General features: G+C 46.4%; 1 protein-coding gene across 6 annotated transcripts in view; it reads right to left on the bottom strand.

The window, feature by feature from the left end:
• Positions 1 to 19,211, bottom strand: part of FGD2 (FYVE, RhoGEF and PH domain containing 2) — a 107,970-nt gene that overhangs the window by 30,755 nt on the left and 58,004 nt on the right. The gene's annotated exons all lie outside the window — the stretch shown is intronic.

Genomic DNA, 19,211 nt, shown 5'->3' with positions numbered 1-19,211 from the left:
AGGTGTAGATAACTGATAATAGCTTAATGTATTACCTCTCCTGTGAGTGGGAGCATTTTAAGAGATGCAATTTCTCATCCCCAAAGAATGAGTGTACCTGGTGCAATTTCAAGCATGGTCACAGGTGAGCAGGGATGCTGTAGGGGAAGGGGTGCCTTTTCCTGGCACTCCTCCAGGGGCCACCGGTGGTAAGGGGAGCTGCTCCAGCTGAGGGCAATGCCAGCCCTGAGGGGACGTGCCTGTTGGTTTCCCCCCAGAACTCACTCCACTCTTGTTTCTCTCTGGCACTGGCCAAGAACAGGGTTTTGTCATACAGAAAAAAATGCTTCATCAGGGAAACCCATGTGTGTGGCCTGGAAAACTACCCTATCCCCTGGGGCAACGGGTGTGGTGGGGGCGGTTAGCAGCTTGACTTCCACGTTCGCAGGTCAGTTCCCATCCTGGGTGAGTGAGGAGACCTCCGCCGTAGGGCCATCAGCTTTCTGCCAGAGCAGGTGGTCCCACCACACCTGGATTCAAGACACCTGCTTTTCACCCAGGGAGAAAGACTGCCAAACGCTGTCTGGTTTCATTTTCTGTAGGAGGTTTGGTTTGGCTTCTGAATTTGCAGGGAGGGCGTGAGAGGGGGGTGGCCCGTAGCCACCATAAGCCCATCAGAAATAAGAGAAGTGTTTCTCTGGCTGGTGAGGTCTGGGCCAGCTGGCCTTGTACATGCACAGTGCTGTCACCCAGCGCGTCGTCCTTTCCAGCCCTCGCTGTGCTGCCACTTTGTCCCAACCGCCGTCTGGGTCTCCTGTCAGTGGAGGCAACCGGGGGGTGGTGTCAGTCGTGCTCCAGCCAAAGCCACAATAGGTAGGAGTGCAAACCAGGGGCACTGGTCAGCTGTGCCCAGTCTGTTGGCTGTGCTGAGAGGCTCAGATCAGGCTGGGGATGGACTTACGTCATCGTCTGTCCGAATCTCCACTGTCACAGTCCCTCCACAGATGCTTCCCCATGGACACAGGGCTCTAGACCCTCCCTACTCAGCATATGGTCTGTGACTAGCAGCACTGGCCTCACCTGGTTGCTGGTTAGAAATGCAGCATTTCAGGACCCACCCTAGGCTACTGAATCAAAATCTGAATTTTGATAAGATACCAAGTTGACCTGTATGCACATTAATGTTTGGGAAGCATTGGTTTAGATGCTGCATGCCTTGAGGACGTAGGAAGGAATGAAGGAAACAGAAGCTCCCTGAGGAGGCCTCTTCCCAGGGGAAGACAATTCTATAGACCTGTTCAGTGGAGGAGGGTGGACACGGAGGAAAAGGCTAAGAAAGGCGCTCTAGGAAAATATGCTGAAAGAGGCAGTTGCCATTGATGATTTTGGTTTAATTTCAACTTTATTTTTAATAGGCAATTCACTTACACAGTTAAAAATCTATGGTACAGAAGGGTATGTCAGCTTCTTTCCCATGCCTATGTCCCAGCCACCTCCCCCCAAAGGCAACCTCTGTTCCTAGGCTAGAGATATGAAATATTATGCAATAAAAGCTGGTGTGTGTGTCCTTACTCACCAGATCCCTTTTAAAAATTCAAGTGGTAGCCCACCATACAGTGTCTAGACCTTGCTTTTACTTACTTAATATATCTTGGAGATCATTCTATATCAATATGTAAAGAACATCTTAGTCTATATTTCAGCTGAACGTTATTCTACTCTAAGGATGGACCTTAATTTATGTTGCCAGACGCCCCCAATGGACTTTTCGAGCATTTTTTTTTTTAATGTAGTTTTAGAATCTTGGAACCTGAAAGGTCATTTTGTTCTAAGCTCCCACCCAGCTTAGGAATTCTTCCACAGAATCCTACTGCCCTTCTGAGGCCCCAGTCACGTCACCTCTGCTAGGAACTCCACCTCCTTCTCCCATCACTCTGGCAGTACCTTTGCCAAAATCCTAATCACATGGCATCATTAAGGGAAAGGCATGGTAACATTTGCCTTGGTGTCCTCTCGTCCCATGTCCCATCACAATGTCTAGTAGGTGCTCAGTGGAAGTGAATAGAATTGAATTGACCATCCCTGAGAGGGGACTTCTCTACATTCTGCTCCTTGAACACCTCTAATGACAGAGAGCTCACTTCCACAAAAGCCCATTCTGCCTTTGAGAGGCTGTATCAGAAGGTCATTGGATGAAGCACAGTCTATCTCCAAGTGGCTTTTCCCTCTGACTCTAGTGCATCTCCTAAAACAACTTAGAAATTTAATCCCTCTTCCAGATCTTTCTCCAAATCAAATAACTTCAGTTCCCCATGGGTCCTGGTTCCAGATCCTTCTCCTTCCGGTGTTTTCTCCCATAGATTTTTTTGGTTTATAATATGACCCTTTAAAAAGTGATGTGTGATCACTACATACTTATTAGAATGGCAAAATTTAAAAGATCCACTGTACTAGGTACTGGTAAGGATGTGTAGCAATGGAAACTCTCCAACTGGTGAGAATGTAAAATGGTACAACTTTGAGAAAGAGTTGACAGTTTCTTAAAAAGTTGGACAGATATCTTTCATATGACCTAGCCATTCAATCCCAAAACAAGTGAAATGGTTGGTTGCTAGGGTCTGGGGAGAGGAAAATAAAGAGCTATTGTTTTATGGCTACAGTTTGAGTTGAGAAAATAAGAAAGTTCTGGAGATGGATGGTAATGATGGTTGCACAACAATGTGAATGTACTTAATGCCATAGAACTGTTCACCCGAAAGTGGTTAAAATGGGAAATTTTATGTATGTTTTACCACAATTTAAAAAAAAAAGTGGAGCAGCAGGCCGTTCAGTGGTGGGGAAGGCCTGGCCCCTGGGCTGGACGCACAGCCGAGTCTGGATGAGCTGGAGAGCAAGTCGGCCTTGTCAGAGCCAGGAGGAGCCTGGAGAGCAGGTTGACGTGCCCTAGTGAGCCATGAAGTCCAGACTGAGAAATTGGGCTTTGGAATCCTCATTGAGTCACTCCTTGGAGTCAAGCCTTTGTCTCCTGGTTAAAATGAACAATTTTCTGGGGGCGGGGTAGCCCAGAGATGCTATGGCTAGCACATGAATTTAATGCAGGTGGGTTTGCCGCTCAGCCACTAGTAATGAGTTGGGGCCAGATGGCATAGCACACTGGGTGGGTAAATCTTGAGGAGAAAAACCCCTCATTGTCTAGGATTCTTACAACTCTGGGTTTGCATTGCAGTTCCTACATTCAGGGTCAATGTGCCCTTAACTGTTTTGAGCCTCAGTTTCCACACCTGTGATCTCTGTAAACTGGGGATAATAGTAACCTTGTGTAACAAGGATAAAGGGAGAAAGGTCCATGCTAAGTGTTTGTCACTTTTGTCTTCTCCCATCTGCCAAAGAGGAAGGCTGGCCTGTTGGGGTGCTGTTTTGGGTGAGGTGAGACAGAATAAAGCCCACAGTGGGTCAATTTATTTAAAGAATGAAGGAGGAGGGGAGAAGAAGAGGCCAAAAGAACCATTACTGGCTTGGGCTGTGGGAGGAGAGAGGCAGAGCCTCTGGGCTAAGGAGTAGGACTTGGGGAGATAAGAAGGCCCTCTGTTTTGTTGATACACTTTGCCCGTGGCGCTTCCTTGAGAGTTTTCAGGAAAGACCCACTGTGTTAATTTTCAAATTGGAATCCTGAGCTTCTTTTGAAGTCTGTCCTAGGACTTGAGGTGACCTAGTATATCTGGGTTACTTTTGCAAAATAAGCATTTGTTGAGTCCCTGACACAATGTTGGGACTCAACAAATGCTCCCAGTTATTCTGAAAGAAGACAGACTTGGAAGCTAGAGAGACGAGGGCTGGGTATATTCAAAGAGCAGACCACCGGGCTGGGTTAAAGGAGTGTTGGACTCCCAGCCCCTCCCTCTCTCTAGAGCTGTGCTGACCAATACGGTAGCCGCCAGCCACATGCAGTATTTAAATTTAAATTTAAAAAAATTAAAAATTCAGTTCCTAAGTCACAGTCAGCCACACGGAGTATTCAACAGCCACCTGCAGCTAGTGGCTACTACACTGGACAAAACAGAGAGAACGTTCCCATCAGCGCAGACTCTGCCACTGGGTAGCTCTAGTGCTCTAGAAGGGTGAGGAAAAAGCCCAAGTAGGTCGCTTTGTTTGTTTATATCCTGACTGGTTCCTAAAAGGATGTGAGGCAGCTGAAGACAGCCTGAGGCCACGAGTCCAGTGTCCTCTGGCTGGAGATGGGAAGGTTGGTGTGTGGGCTGAACTGGGTCACTCGTGAAGTAGGAGAGAGGAGGCCCCAGTGGGCTGAGCTCCGGGGCTCAGAGAGTAAGTGGGAGGGAAGGCGGAGGTGGGGATGTCGTGGGAGTGAGTGTCAAAGGACAAGGCTGTGAGCAGTCAAATGTTGAGCAATGAGAGCTACGGGAAAGGAGATCTCTGTTCCTCTTAGCAATATGTGCTTATCTGACTTGTTTAATCAAGGAGTCCCCTGTGCCCTTCTGTTCTCGGATACAAATTCCAAATTCCAGCTAATCAGAAGCAATTAAAGGATATTGTTGGCTGGGTGCAAGTTTTGACTTGCAGCACCATGGGTAGGATGCCAGCCTGGATCCGTGCTCACTGTGCTGCTACTGTGTTTCGAGCAGCAGTCTCAGAGGCGGCAGGGTGGGGAAATGTCCTTCTCGGTGGGTGATGTGAGTGGAAGGCTCTCGCCAAAGGCAGCCAGGCCCTGAGTTTTTTCCTGCAGTACTTTCAAAGCAAAGCTATCTTTTAGGGATGGATTCTTTTTGACGGCAAATCAGAGTTTTAAAAACATTCACTCAGTTTGACTTTTGTGTTAAACTCATTTCTTGGGATTAAGACAAGCCAAATATATATTAAGATGATTTTAAGCTTTGTTGGAAAGTTCAAAGACATCACAGGGTGGGATGGGGTGCCAAGGCAAGCAGCTTCTTATTGCTTAATTTGAGATAATATATTCCCATATATTTTACTTTTACTTTTATTTTGAGGTATAACAGACTTACAGCAAAGTGTACTAATCTTTAAGGTACAGCTTGGTGAATTTCTACATATGTATGTACCTTTGTAACCACGCAGATCAGAATACAGAACATTTCCAGCACCCTAGAAGGTTCCTTCATTCTCCCTCCTGGTCAATTGCCCTCCCCAGAGGTAATTACTATTCTGATTTCTAGGGTGTCAGTTTAGCCTGTTCTTTGAACTTCATATAAATGGGGTCATACAGTACATGTGCTCTGTGGTTAACTCCTTTCACTTGTAAGTCCATGAACTTCTTTAGGAGAAATTTTATAAATACAGATACACAACCCTTGGCCTAAAACCACTGGGGTTAGGTAGGTTTCAGAATTCAGGATTTTTCCTAGTTTAGAAAGGTGGCATGGTGAGGTCACTTACACTGTATATATTATAAAATACCCCCAGCAGGGTCTGGGGCAGCACCTGGTAAACATATAAACATTTCTGAGCAAAGTCTACGACTATTCACACACTAAGTAGTGTAAATAAAGGCTGTAAATAGCCCCACCTTAGTTGAGGTCCTTTTTGCAGTCAAATGAGTTCACATCAGGTCAGGCTTTGCAGTCAAATGCCTTATGATAAAAATGGTTTTATAATTGTTTTCAGAGGTTTAGGGGTTTTGAAACATAAGAAGGGATAGTGGACCTGTCAGTTCCCAACAAGCCATCAAGCGCTGTGGGAGGCAAGCATACTGGGTAGCATTGGCTCCAGAGCTGCTAGAAGGTTCCAGAAAGCAGCCCCCCACCCCGCCCCCCATGGAAGTGTGAGCTGAGTTGGGTCCACCAGGAACAAACTTTCTTGGCCAGGGCTGTGGGAGGCTCCACCCAGGAGCTCCTGACACCAAAGGCACATTTTTGCTGTGCACATATGTATTGAGGCATTTTTATGGGATCCCTTAGATTTTCAAAAGAAATCTACACAAACAAGGCTAAGAGCCCAGTTAGAAGGTACCCTTGAGGATCAAAGCAGTGCTTAGTTAGAGCCCCTCAGCTGTGGACCTGGGAATCTAAGGAACTGAATCTCTGATGACACACTTTCAGTGACTATGAAGGGAGATGGGGCAAACAGAGAGAGGTTAAGATGTGGAGAAGGAGTGGGCAGGACAAGTCAGAGCTGGGATCAGGGTGAGCATGAGGGGAGCCAAGAAGACAATACACACAGACCACCCCCTCTCCCCTCACCATGTGCATTGTGTGGGCGGAGCCCAGGAGAGTTTCTCCCTGGGCTGGGGTTATGTCTTGAGTTTAGGATACGATACTGTGTGGCATGTACTTTGTGCCCAGCACAGAAGATGCAAAGATGAGTAAGACCTTTTCCCCGCCTATGGGGCCTGTGGGGCCATTTATAAACAAACAAACAAACAAACAAACAAACCTAATAATTACCTCCCTCCAAAAAACAAACAAAAAAGGAATTTTAAAAATTAAAAAAAAAAAGGGTCTTTCGCAAGGGCAACAGTCCTACCTTCTGGAATGTTTCTGTACAACAAAGGGAGACCTACAAAGATGGTCATCACAGAGTTATTTGTAATAGCAATAATTTGACAGCAACCATAAGGTCCACCCATTGAGGGATGCTGAAATAAACGATGGTGTCCACATGCAGCTGGCTTCTATGCAGCCATGACGAAGAATGTCGCAGGACAGCATTTCCTACATGATGCTCCCCAGATCCAAGCCCCAAGAGGCCCCCTCAAGGGATTTCATGGTGAAATGTGGTTAGGAAATGCCAGCCTCCTCTTGATGATTCAGAACACACACTAGTAAATTAAAGACTCTGAGGAAAGAATCCCATTTATGTTAGTGTAAGCCAATACATCCCAAACAGTTGGGGAAAGAAGGCCCCCTTATTAATAGCAAAATGGCCCTGCTGCTCTGCGAGACCAGTTTGGGAAACACTGGTTATAGCAGACTCCTGTGGGAAGAGCTGAGTGAAAAACTCAGGTTCTGATAGTCTCTGCAGCAGGATTCAAACCCACAAATCAACCTATGTGGATATTTGCATTTGAAAAAAGTTCTAGCAGGACACATCCCAGAACTTTAACAGTGGCTGGGGTAGTGAGAGTATAGGTGATTTTTATTTCCATCTTTGTTTTCAACTTTTAGCTTATTTGGGTTTTCTGAACTGCCTTTCATTGCTGTGTAAACTTTTATAATTAGTTAAAAAAAGAAAGAAATTGTTAAGAAATCGGAAGGACAGCTAAAGGCGGATGCGCGGCGCGGCTGCACCTGGAGGAGCTGGGCCTGCAGCTCGCAGAGAGGCCAGGGCCTTATTTAGGCAGAGCCACCCCGAGCTCGCTTTCCAGCGGGAATCCTTCCCAGCGCATTCCTTCTCCAGCACTGCGGATCCAGCTGCAGCCGGCTCCTCCCTCCCAGGGCCTCCCTCTCCTTTGGTAGCCGCCGCCGCCGCCGCCGCCGGCCCAGGCCAGGTTGCACATCTGGACCTCGTTAGGGGCCGCCAGCACCAAAGCCGGCACATCTGGCCGCCGCGCGGCGGAGTGCAAGGCAGGGCAGCAGAGGGGAAGGGGCACATCAGGACAGGGCCGCCCGGCGTGCTCCGAGGCATCTGGACTTGGGAAGGTGGTGGGCAACTGGCCACAGACAGTGCACTGCGGGCCGGGCTGACCCTGGGCCCCCCCAGAGAGCCCAGCAGAGTAGCCCCCTTATTGTTAGGAGAGCGGGGCCCCCTGAGGCCTCCCAGGCTGAGGGGGGCAGGCCCAGAGGAGAGGCAGGGGCTCTGCGCTCCACGCATGGTGCTCTTGCCCTCGGGAGGCCTAGGGCTGTGTCTTGGAGGCCTGCCAGGATGGGGAGTAGAGGGCAGCTTCAGGCCCCCTTGCAAAGCAGAAATGGACAGGAAAGGGGATTGCCTCGGCTCGTGGTGACCGAGCTTTGGGGCTGCAGATCAGGAGGCAGGTCTTCTACATTAGGTGGAGAATACTCTTGTTTGAGATGAGAAAGGAGGGAGATGCAGTGAGACAAGATGGGAGCAGCGTTGCCACTGCCTTTTCCTTACACCAGGATGCGCCCAGGTCCCCAGCTCTATCCCCGTGGGGCCATTATATGTCCCCTTTGGGGCCTGCTCCTCTAAGGCATTAGCAGCCTTGCGGGTTCTTTTCTTGAGAGAGCAGCAGATGCTCCTGATAGCCTTTCCAAAGTAAGGCAGAGATAAAAGAAAACAGCCGGTCAATAAAATGTAAAGCCTATTAGGTCAGCTGTCTCCCCTCCCCTTTGTCCTGGGGCCTCAGACTTTTCCTGGCTCCGACCTGGACAGTCCTCTTATCCCAGGAACCCAGATTCCCCTGATTCTGCTCTCCAGCTCCTGGCCTCCTCCCACCCACAGCCCCATGGGTCCACACGGCCATGCTAGTGACCTTGGAGGAATTCTCAGAAAGCTCTAGTGGGTGCCAGTCATTAGAGCAGAAGCCCAGGAGTACAGCAGAAAGTTCAAGGGCTTCAAGCCCAACAGACAGGGTCCAAAATCCTCCTGCTTGACCCCTCTGAACACTGGTTTTTTCATCCATGAAATGAGGATAACATCTCTTAGAGAACTGCTTTCCGCCCTGTGATAGAACTATAATACGGTTATTTATTTCTCCAGTGGAAATATCATGTAATTACACATGTAATGGGAGGGGGTATTTTACACTTTTCATTTTGGAAACATTTTACATTTATAGAAAAGTTGCAAAGATTGTACAGAGAGTTCCAGTAAACTGTTCACCCAGCTTCCCCAAAAGTTAGCATCTTGCATAACTAAAGTACATTTGCCAAAACTAAGAAATTAGCAATGGCTCAATAGTATCAACTTTATTGAGATTTTGTCAGTCTTTCCAAAACATGTGTAATTTAAATTTTTCTACTAGCTACATTTAAAAAATAAAAAACTGGTTAAATTAATTTTAATAATGTATTTTGTTTAACCCAATATATCCAAAATATTGTAATATAAGCATTAATCAATATAAAAGACATTATGAATGAGATATTTGACATTTAAAAAATACTAAATTTTTGAAATTAGTGTGGATTTTACACTCACAGCACATCTCAATTTAGACACTAAATTTTTATGTCTCATATGTAGTTAAGACTTCTACAAAACTTACAGTTGAAACAGTGGATTCACATACCCAAGTTGTTCCAAACCTACTTAAAAGTTTTCTGATAGCTGAATTGAGTATAAATTTTAAAATTAAAAATAAAATTTTAAACTTTAAAGTAAAAAATGTAGTTCCTCAGTTGCACTAGCCACTTTTCAAGTGCTCAATGGCTGTGTATGGCCAGTGGCTCCAATGTTGGACATCTGAGATTTAAAGGAGTAAAAGAGAATGTATGAAGAACAGGTCTAGCACATAGTAAGTGTTCAGTAAATGGTGTCTATTATTATTATTAAAGCCTAGAGTCGCTGGGGGTAAAATCCAGTTTCTAGTCATGTTATCAAGACTGCCATCAATTGCCAGGTGTAATGGAAGGAAGCAGAAGGAGATACTGATCTGGGAAGAGAGAACAAGGATAAGGGGCCAGGGGAGGGGACCCCATACTTAAGCCCCTCTGTGTGCTGAGCTCCCACACACCAGCCCCATCACCTCTTACATTCAGTAAGCAGGTACTGTTACCTCTGTTCACATGAGAGGAAACCAAGATTCTGAGAGTTGAAGCGAAAGAGAGGCAGGAGCCTTGAGTTCCCACCTCGTCTTGTTCCAAGGTCTGGGCCTCAGTTTCCCCAAACAGGTTCAGTAAATCAGAGGGAGGTGGGTTTGGGTTACCTGGTCCATCTGTGACATTTTGGAATTATTCAAGCAGGGGACATTTGACCAGCCCTCACTTCTCAAAATTCACCCAAAGCTAATTTGTAAATAAGTAAGTAGATAAGAGAGAGAAAGAGAACTTATTTTTCGATTCACAGTTGGGGCAGGGGACCTGCCAGGTAGTTTGTAATATTTGTGTTCACAGGTTGGGACACCCTCTCCCAGTCTCGAGGTGCCTAGGAAACCTAATTAATTATGGGATTATGGAGCGCCACGTGTGCTAATACAGAATCAGGGCCGAGGGAGTTAGGTGTCTCAGGGGATATTTATAACAAGCCGTGGCAGTCTGGTGAGTCACTGCTCTGCTCTCCAAGAGGACACACCTGCCTCCCAGGATGGGCGGCTGCCGCTTACTGTCAGCTCCCCTTCTCCGACCGACCGGATTACAGACACATACACTGTTGAGGAGCCCTCCCCCCTTCCATGGGCTCCCCGGAGACACTGATCAATGCAATCCACTCCCTCCCCCATTTTAGCAGAATTTCCCAACAGCCTCCTATTTCCCAGACTGAGGCAGTGCTATCCACTGATGATGCTGCAGACTGGCTGCACCCTGGGAACATCTTATTCCAGAGGGATTCCTTCTGGGAAGGTTTTCTACGGTCAAGGCCAGCTGTGCAGCCAGGCTCTTGAGCAGCCTCCATCTGGGGCCAATTTTTCCGGGATGCAGAGAGGCAAAGGCCAGAGAAGAGAGGGGAATATTGAGCCCTTTCTTTGTCCCAAGCCCTGGACAGGGCACTTGGCATCCCTCAGCTCACTGAAGTGTCACAATAAGCAGGGAGATGGGTTCCCTCTACCCATATTTTACACACAGGGAACCTGAGATCCAGGGAAAAGCAGCTGAAAAGGAGCACACAGCTAAAAAGTTCCAGCTAAAGCCAGGTTCCAGCCTAGGTCTGTCTAACTCCAAAGCTCTAAAGCTAAGATCATCTCAAGCTATCGGACGAGTGGTATAGAACGTATATATATCACATAACACTCAAAATACTGAGAGGAAAAATGTGACAATGAATATATATATGTTCATGTATAACTGAAAAATTGTGCTCTACACTGGAATTTGACACAACATTGTAAAATGATTATAAATCAATAAAAAATGTTAAAAAAAATACTGAGAGGAGGGCCAAATAGAGAAAGAGGAATAACCTCCAAACTAATAGGACATATTCAATGGCAAAAAAAAAAAAAAAAAAAAAAAGGAAGAAAGGAAAAAGATGAGAGAAAAAAGTACATAGGACAGATAAAACCAATAGAAAGTACAGAGTAGATTTAATCCTAAATATATTCATAATTACATTAAATATAAATGGACTAAATGCTCCCATTAAAAGATAAAAGTTGTCAGAGTAGATAAGAGGACAAACTCTGACTCCCTGAGGTTTACAAGAGATCCATCCAAGACATAATAAGGATTCAGGAAGGTTGAGGGGCATAGCCCAAGTCTGAACCAAGGAACTCTGAAGCTGCAAGACCTGCCCTCTCAGATCTCAGCCCTCCAGCCTGTCCCTTTCTTGCCTGAGTCTCAGTCATCCCATGAACACTTAGGCACTGGCATTAGATGAACCGACAGTGTGCTCCTGGATTTTCTTAGGTGACTGGAGCCTCAGTGTCCTCTTCTGTAAAATGGAACAGTAATTAATACCTTAGAGGGCTGCTGTAAGAGCTGGAGACAACATGTTCACGGCAAGCAGCACACATTGGAATTCTTATTATGGTTTTTTTTGTTGTTGTTCATATTATGATCATTTTACATATAATGACAGCCCGAGGGCGCGCCCATTTGCAGGCACTTCAGGTACTTATCTCTCTTGTACTTAGCTGGCTCTCCCCACTGTCCCCCCAGGGCAGACCCCCTCCTCTGTCATCCAGGCTCACACTCCCTTGTCTATAATTCTGAAATCCGAAAGCTCTAAAAACCAGACTTTTAAAAAATAGGTTTGATATAAACTGATTTGGCCACAAATCTGGTCTGCCCTGATGTGAGGTTCTTTAAAGTCTTTATTATGTCTCTTACTGCTCGTACATTTTGCTGCAAAAGCTTTGCTGTGTTTAATTAAGGGTGCTGCTCAGACCCTGCTGGGTGTTCTGTAGTGTCAGCACCCGCATCATGTGACCTTTCTGAATCTGGAAAGCTCTGAAAACCCACAGACATCTGACCCCAGGTCTTTGGGTGAGGGACTGTGAATCTGCAGTAATGACAGCCTGAGAGCCCACCCTGTGCAGGCTCCTCAAGCACTTATCTCTCATCCTGGTCCCAGCTCCAAAGGTGGATGCTAGTCCCTCCGTCTCACACAAGAGGGTACTGAGGTCCAAGGTTATGCATCTGGGAAAGAGGCTGAACCAAGTCTCTCTGAGTGCACAGCCTCCCACACTGTCTCTTCTGTTCCCCGTTCCTCTGTTTCATTAGGAGCTAGCCTCCTGCTCCCATTCTCTGTCTTTGTGATGCTCCTGGGACTTCTGTGTACAATAATGCCTAATTTCGTCCATTTGACTGTATTCATTGAGGGCTTCTCACTCTCTGATGTGCACACAGAATCTTAAGATGCTGATTCTGAGTTAAGAGGTCTGGGTGTGATGTTCTGCATTCCTAACCAGATTCCAGTTGTTGGATCCCACTTTGACGAGTAAGTGGCTAAGAGACAGGTGAGGACACAGAGTTGAATTAGACTGCTGTTATTACTGATCCGGAGGTAGGTTCTGTTATTGTTTTCATTTGACAGATGAGGAAACCAGCACAGAGAGGTTAGGTAACTTGCCTAAGGTCATACAGCTCAGAAGTGGCAGAGCCAGGATTTGAACCCAGTGAGCCTGGCTCCAGACTTTATGCTGTTAGCTACTTTACAACACATGAGTTGGAGAACTGGACCCTGTCAGTGTAGTGTGATGAGACAATCATTGTAGGCAGGACTGGCAATACTGGAGAGGAGGGCTGGGCTCCTTTTTAGCACATGGTCAGCTTTCAGGGTAAGTTTAAACACTGCTTTAAACACCAATTTTCTTTAGATCTTTCTAAAATGGATTGTACATCTTCCTGCTGTACATACTTTAATCTTTTCTCGATAACTCAAGGCCACTATTATGATTACTGATGTTTATAACAGCTTTCAGTTTCTCATAGCTATTTCTATGCATGCTTCTAATAAACTGTGGGCTGAGAAACCAAGTGACCAACCTCATTAGAATTAGGTATAAAGTAAGGGTATGTAGGTGCAGAGTGAGGCTCAAGCAGTGTTTTTAAGACAGGCATGCTTCATCTTTTGTGCATAAAATGTATGAGATTCAGTTTGGTTGCTCATTGAAATATTTTTGCTTATTTCCTGGTTCGTGGCAGTATTTTTGAGAGTTGAGGGGGCTGATTAAGCATTCTCTCTATCCGATTTTCAAACTGGAATGTGATCAGACTCAGGGGAATTTCCAAAGCTGCCTAGAATCCTATTCTGTAGTGGGATGTGAGCCTTTGCATTTTGAAAAACTGTATTTGGAATTGTCAGCACTTATTGAGCACCTACTGTATCCTCACAAGCACTGGGCACTATGGACCAAAAAACTTGCGAATCCAGTCCTCAGGCGTTACACCAAGTTGAGTAGACAAGCTGAAACACACAAAATCAACAAAGGCTAGTTCCCCTGCAGACAGGGCTAGTGACAGCAGCACTGCAGCACAGTGAGGACATCTTTGAGGAGGGGAAAGGAGGCCACTTGGTGTGATCAGAACAGCTTGGATGCAGGGTCAGCAAACCTGGCTCTGAATTTCTGCTCCCTGACCCGCCAGCGGACTCAGATCCTCTCTGAACATCATCAGTTTCCTCACCTGTAAAATGGGGATAAGCTACTCTCCCTCCCACAGCTGTTGTGATGTAAGGAGGCCTGGGAAAGCATCACCTCTGTTAAAAATAAATAAGTAAACCTAATTACCTGCCTCCTGCAAAAAAATGTTAGTTTTGTTATCTCTGGGTAATATTCTATGAGCAAATTTTATTTTCTCATTCATGCTTTTCTTTTTTTCTACATTTTCTACAACAAATGTGTTACTTTAACAAATAGGAAAAAAAAAAAAAAAAGAAACATTAATATCTTTAAAAATTAAAAAAAAACCCTGTCCTCAGGAAAGAAATTTTAAACTCATTTTGTACTCCATACTCTTAAAGGAGTCACGGTTCCCATGAAGGAGTTGTATTTTCAGGGAAAATGAAGTTTTCTATTAAAGGTATGACATTCTAATGGTGGAATTTCGAGCATCAGTGACCTGAAGTGTTTGGAGGGCAGTAAGCCTCCTAGTTGCCTTGAAATCAAACCCCAGAAGCCTCCTTCTCTGGTCTTCCTCATGAAGAGGTTGTAAGGACGGCCAGAAGTGGGGAAAGTGGAAGTATTCAGGGTGGACGGAGTCAGGACTTCCCAGACAGAGCACCTTGTCACCAACATATTTGAAAGGAATTAGAATCAAATGGACATTTATGTTGTCAGTCAAAACAGTGACCGGGTTTTTGTTCCCATTCTTGGGAAAATCACTGCCTCCTTCCCTCCAAAAGGAGGAGAAGAGAGAGAAAGAGCCTTAACAAACACTATCAAACTGCCATCAGTGATGACCTCTAGTGTGCAGGGGAGGGGAGAATGAGGAGGGGGGAGACAAGGTTTACTTTTTACCTTTTGTCCCTTATACAGTTAGAAAAGAGAGAGCATTATAGATGATTTTTATTTTGTGCTTATGTGGGTTTTTTTGGTAGCCCTTAATTTCTTAAATTGTGAACACAAGATACTTTTGTAATCAGAGAAAAAAATGTCATAATGAAAGGACCAAACAGATGTGGCTGGCCACTGGGTGGCCATCCTGCTACCCCCACCTTCAGGCCCCGACCACCCTCACTCTAGGGCCAGCATCCTTGGGCCTGCAGCTGCCCACACTTGCCAGGGGGTGGGAGACAGGGCAGAGAGCAAGCAGCCTCGGTCCTCTGCTCTGCTCACTCCGGCCCCTCCAGGCAAGGCTCTGACCCCTGGGCAGCCAACCCAGTTGACTTATATCGACGTCCCAGCCTTAGCTATATCCCCAAGCTTGACCCTATCTGTGCCTCCCTGTCCTGTGCCAGCTGCCAGGCCTCCCTGCTTAGCTGGACTCTGGCCCAGCCCCTGCAGACCAGTCCTTTCCTGGGCCTAGGAATGCCCCAGTGTTTCACTCACTGGCACATGGTACTTGGCAGGGTATTAGATGCTAAAACTGCAGTCCCAAGAAAGGCGCCTCCAACCTTCACACGGGCTGTCAGGAGTTTATTTGGCCTTGGAGACCAAGGCATGCCCTCTGGGTCAGCAGGTGAGCATAGCACAAGATCAACAGAGATGGCTGAGCGAGAGAAGTGTGGCCCTAATTTATGAGGCCACCTGTGAAAGCATCACAGACATTGGGGTCCTGAGACACCTGTCCAGTCGTGCGTCCAGTAATTGTAATCCCAGCTGCGGGACCTTGAACATCCCTCTGACCTGTGCTTCCCCCATCGGTAAAATACAAGTGATAATGATCTCTTTTATCCAGGGATCCCATCAGGAGCAAATAGGTTAATGTATGTGAAAGTGCTTTGTGAGCCGAAAGTGCTTAAGTGGTATTTTCTGTGAAAACCCTTTCTGGCACTTCAAGAAATTTAATGAAATCAACTACTCAAGTGTTTATTTTTTACCTACCAACTATGGGTGCCCGGTACTTAGTTCCCATAGCAAGCAAGAAATAGAAGATGCATAAGGCTTCTCACCAAGGACCTTGTGCTCAATTTAGGGGAAGTGGAGGACTCACAGTAAAAGCTTTTTTTTTTTCTGTCAATGATTGGGAGCTAGAATCGGGGACATTCAGCCACAGGGGAACAGGGGAGGGACAAGATCCCCAGTTTGGAGGAAGACAAATCTGAGTACAAATTGGGGCTCTTTCCCTTACTCAGTTCCACGAGACGGTGGGTAAGTCAGCTTCTCTCACCGCCTCAAGTTCCCAGGCTGTAAATAAATAGTGATGCCTACCACAGTAAGTTGCGGTGAGAATGAAGGAAAATAATATATAAAGTGCCTAATTTGGTCAATATTATAAACCCCTCCGAACTGAGGGAATCAACAATGTTCTCCCCCTTTTAAAATTTATTTTTAATTATGGCAAAAAACACAAAATTTACCATCTTAACCATTTTTAATAGTACAGTTTAGTAGTGTTAAGTATATTCCCATTGTTGTGCAATCTCTAGAACTTTTTAATCTTTGAAACCGAAACTCTATACCCATTAAACAATTCTCCATTTCCCCTCCCCCTTGTTCCTGGTAACCACCATTCTACTTTCTGTTTCTATGAACTTGACCACTTTAGATACCTCCCGTAAGTGGAATCATGCACTTTTTGTCCTTTTGTGTCTGGCTTATTTTACTTCACATAATGTCCTCAAGGGTCATCTATGTTGTCACATGTGACAGGAGTTCCTTCCTTGTTTTTTGTTTTGTTTTTTAAGGAGTTCCTTCCTTTTTAAGGTTGAGTAATATTCTCTGGTATGTACCACGTTTTGTTTATCCACTTATTCTCAATGGACGTTGGATTGCTTCTCTCTCGGTAGAATTGTAGATAACACTGTAATGAACATGAGTGTGCAAATGTCCCTTTGAGACACTGCATTCTATTCTTTTGGATGTGTACATATCCAGAAGTGGGATTGCTGGATCATATGTAGTTCTATTTTTAATTTTTTGAGGAAACTGCATACTGTTTTCCATAGCAGTTGCGTCATTTCACATTCCCACCAATGGTGCACAATACTTCCAGTTTTTTCACATCCTTGCCAACACTTGTTCTCTTCTACTTCTTAAAAGTAGCCATTCTAATGGATGTAAAGTAAATAGGGTCTCTTTTTGCAAAATGATTTCATTTCTTCTCACCACTCCAGCAATGCTGCAAATGAGTCTGATTATGGAATTGATTCAACATTTGGTCTAAGGAGTGAGTTTTCTCTATGATCCTTGGAGAATCAGGCCAAGTTGGGCAGGGATGCCAGTGCTTTCTACCTGCTGAGACCTGCCCACCATGGCCTGTGACTGCAGAGGCGCACATACGAGCCTCAAAGGGTGGCCAAGACTGCTGTTCTATTTGTTTTGGCTCAAAAGATGCCACCAAGGACACGAGAGACCCTCCAGGGGGACCAGACCCCTTGTCATCCTTCTCAGTGATCTCTTACCACTGTTATCTTGCTCCTGACATGTCTCCCAAGGTTACCTTTGATAAAGAAATTCTCATTGAGATGTTCAAAGCCAGGACTGTTTGGCACTGTTGGATGAACTTTGGGGGCAAGGCCTCGAGGTACGACTGAGAGCCAAATAGATGTGGCTTGCATGGTGGTGCTGCCCTGCTGGAAGAGGTCCCTGCACTTGGGATGCCCAATGAAAAGCTCAGGTGCCATCTAGGATAGAAAGATGAGCAAGAGAAAATGCCACACGTGGGGCCTTGCAGAGAGAGAACAGCAGTCTTTGAAGGGCGCAGCTGAGCAGGGCCAGTGGTGCTTCCCCAAAGGAGACAGTGAGTGCAGTGGTTAGATCGTGGCTTGTAAAGTCAGAAGAGACTTGGCTTCAAACCCAGCTGGGCTCCACCACTTACTAACTGTGGTCTTGGGCAAGTTATGAAGCCTCTCTGAGCCTCAATTTCCTTATCTTTAAAATGGGAACAAAATGCAGCCTCAGTGAGTTATTATGAGATCGGTGTTGTTCACCACAGTGGCTACTGTTATTAAGCAGCCCCCACCCAGCACCTGTGTGCCAGGGGCTTTTTCAAGTACCTTCTAAGCACGCAGTGTGATACAGCAGTCAAGAGTGAAGGCTCTAGGGGATTGACAGACCTTGGTTAAAAGCCCAGAAGTGCTACTTGTTAACTGTGGGACCCCAGACAAGGCTGTTAACCACCCTGGGCCTCAGCCTGCTCCTCTTTAAAATGGGTGTGATAAACGGGGATAACACCTGTTCCCCCAGGGATCACACAGTGCTTTCATTCAGCAAGTGTTCATGACCTGCCTTTGCCAGGTCTGAAACCATCGGTTTCAAAGGTGTTTACTCCAGCCCAGAGAAGAGACTCAGTGGCACTTGTGATTGGAAAGGTCTGCAGCAGATTTCGCATTCTGGAATGAAAATGCCATCAGACTGTGGTACTGGAAGAATGCTGGCCTGAAGTCTGGGGGCCAGGAGAGAGGGCAGTTGTCCCTTTGAAAAGGCCTCCCAGTAGACCCACTGCTGACTGCTCAGTCCCTCATTTTCCCTAGGAGAGTGTCCTGGGCACATTTGTCCTGCCCTCTTTTGGCTGAGAGCTGGTGGGAGCAGGCATGTTGGCTGCGGGCTACAGGGCTCCTCCATCCACGCCCTTGCCATCCAGCCACATGCATGCTGCCTGTGCCTGGTCAGATTTCTGTGTTCTCAGGCTCGCTGCCTCCCAACTCCAGGCAAAAAGTGGCCCCCATCACCAAGGAGTTCTGTGTGAGCCTGCCATGGGGAGCGGGGCCAAGATGGTCTCTCGTCAACCCAGAGCAGGAGAGAATAAGAGCTGGGGTGGGGGCCCTGGCTGAGCCCTAGGGGACGCAGGACTGGCCCCTGGGAGCATTGCTGACCCGAGCAGCTGTGCCTAAGAGCACCTGCCTGGGCCAACTCCTCTCCCCCTCATCCCAGGGAGGCTCTGCGAACCAGCCACCTAGTTTCTCCTCCTCCTCCAGGCCTGTCACCATTTCCACACACAGCAGGGTCTGTGGGGGTGGAGGCTTTTTCCAGACATGTATTTAAGTGAAGAGAGAAAACAAGGCGAGTCGCCCAGGATTTGCCAAGTCAGTAGGCAGGAACTCAACCCGAGAGGCCAAAAATAAGACACTGGCGAGGGTCACCCTGCTCTCCTGAGCTGGGGATGGTTTATGGACTGTGCTGAACACTCCACAATCATGCTTCTGTCTGAGGCTGCCCCTTGATCCCAGGGCATCGGTCTCCCGGTCAGAAGGTAGCAGAGCCCTGAATGTGGGCAGTGAGTAATGGTGACTCAGGGAAATTCAAAAGGACACAAGGAACACCCCCGAAGTCATCTGGGGACATGCCCTGGTTCCCTCTGCTGGTCAGGGAGCCAGGAGTTCTGGTCTCCATTGTAAAGGAGGGATTTCTAAAGTTTTCTCTGGAACTTTGGCAGAATTCTTTAGGATCTTTCAGAGGAAGCATTACACTTTGGGTATTTTTGGGGGGAAATTACTAAGATTTCTTTCACTTTTATAGCTATTTATGAATTAGCTCCTTTTCTCTTTTAGCTCCAGATTATATTTGTCTCTTTATTCTGATGGGGCATCTGTTCCCTTGTATGACGAACAGTACTCCACAGAGCAAATAATGACAGTAATAATAGCTAACATTTATCCAG

Source organism: Camelus bactrianus, chromosome 20, assembly GCF_048773025.1.
Source record: "Camelus bactrianus isolate YW-2024 breed Bactrian camel chromosome 20, ASM4877302v1, whole genome shotgun sequence".
NCBI lineage: Eukaryota > Metazoa > Chordata > Mammalia > Artiodactyla > Camelidae > Camelus > Camelus bactrianus.
This window is presented reverse-complemented; position numbering and strand designations above follow the sequence as displayed.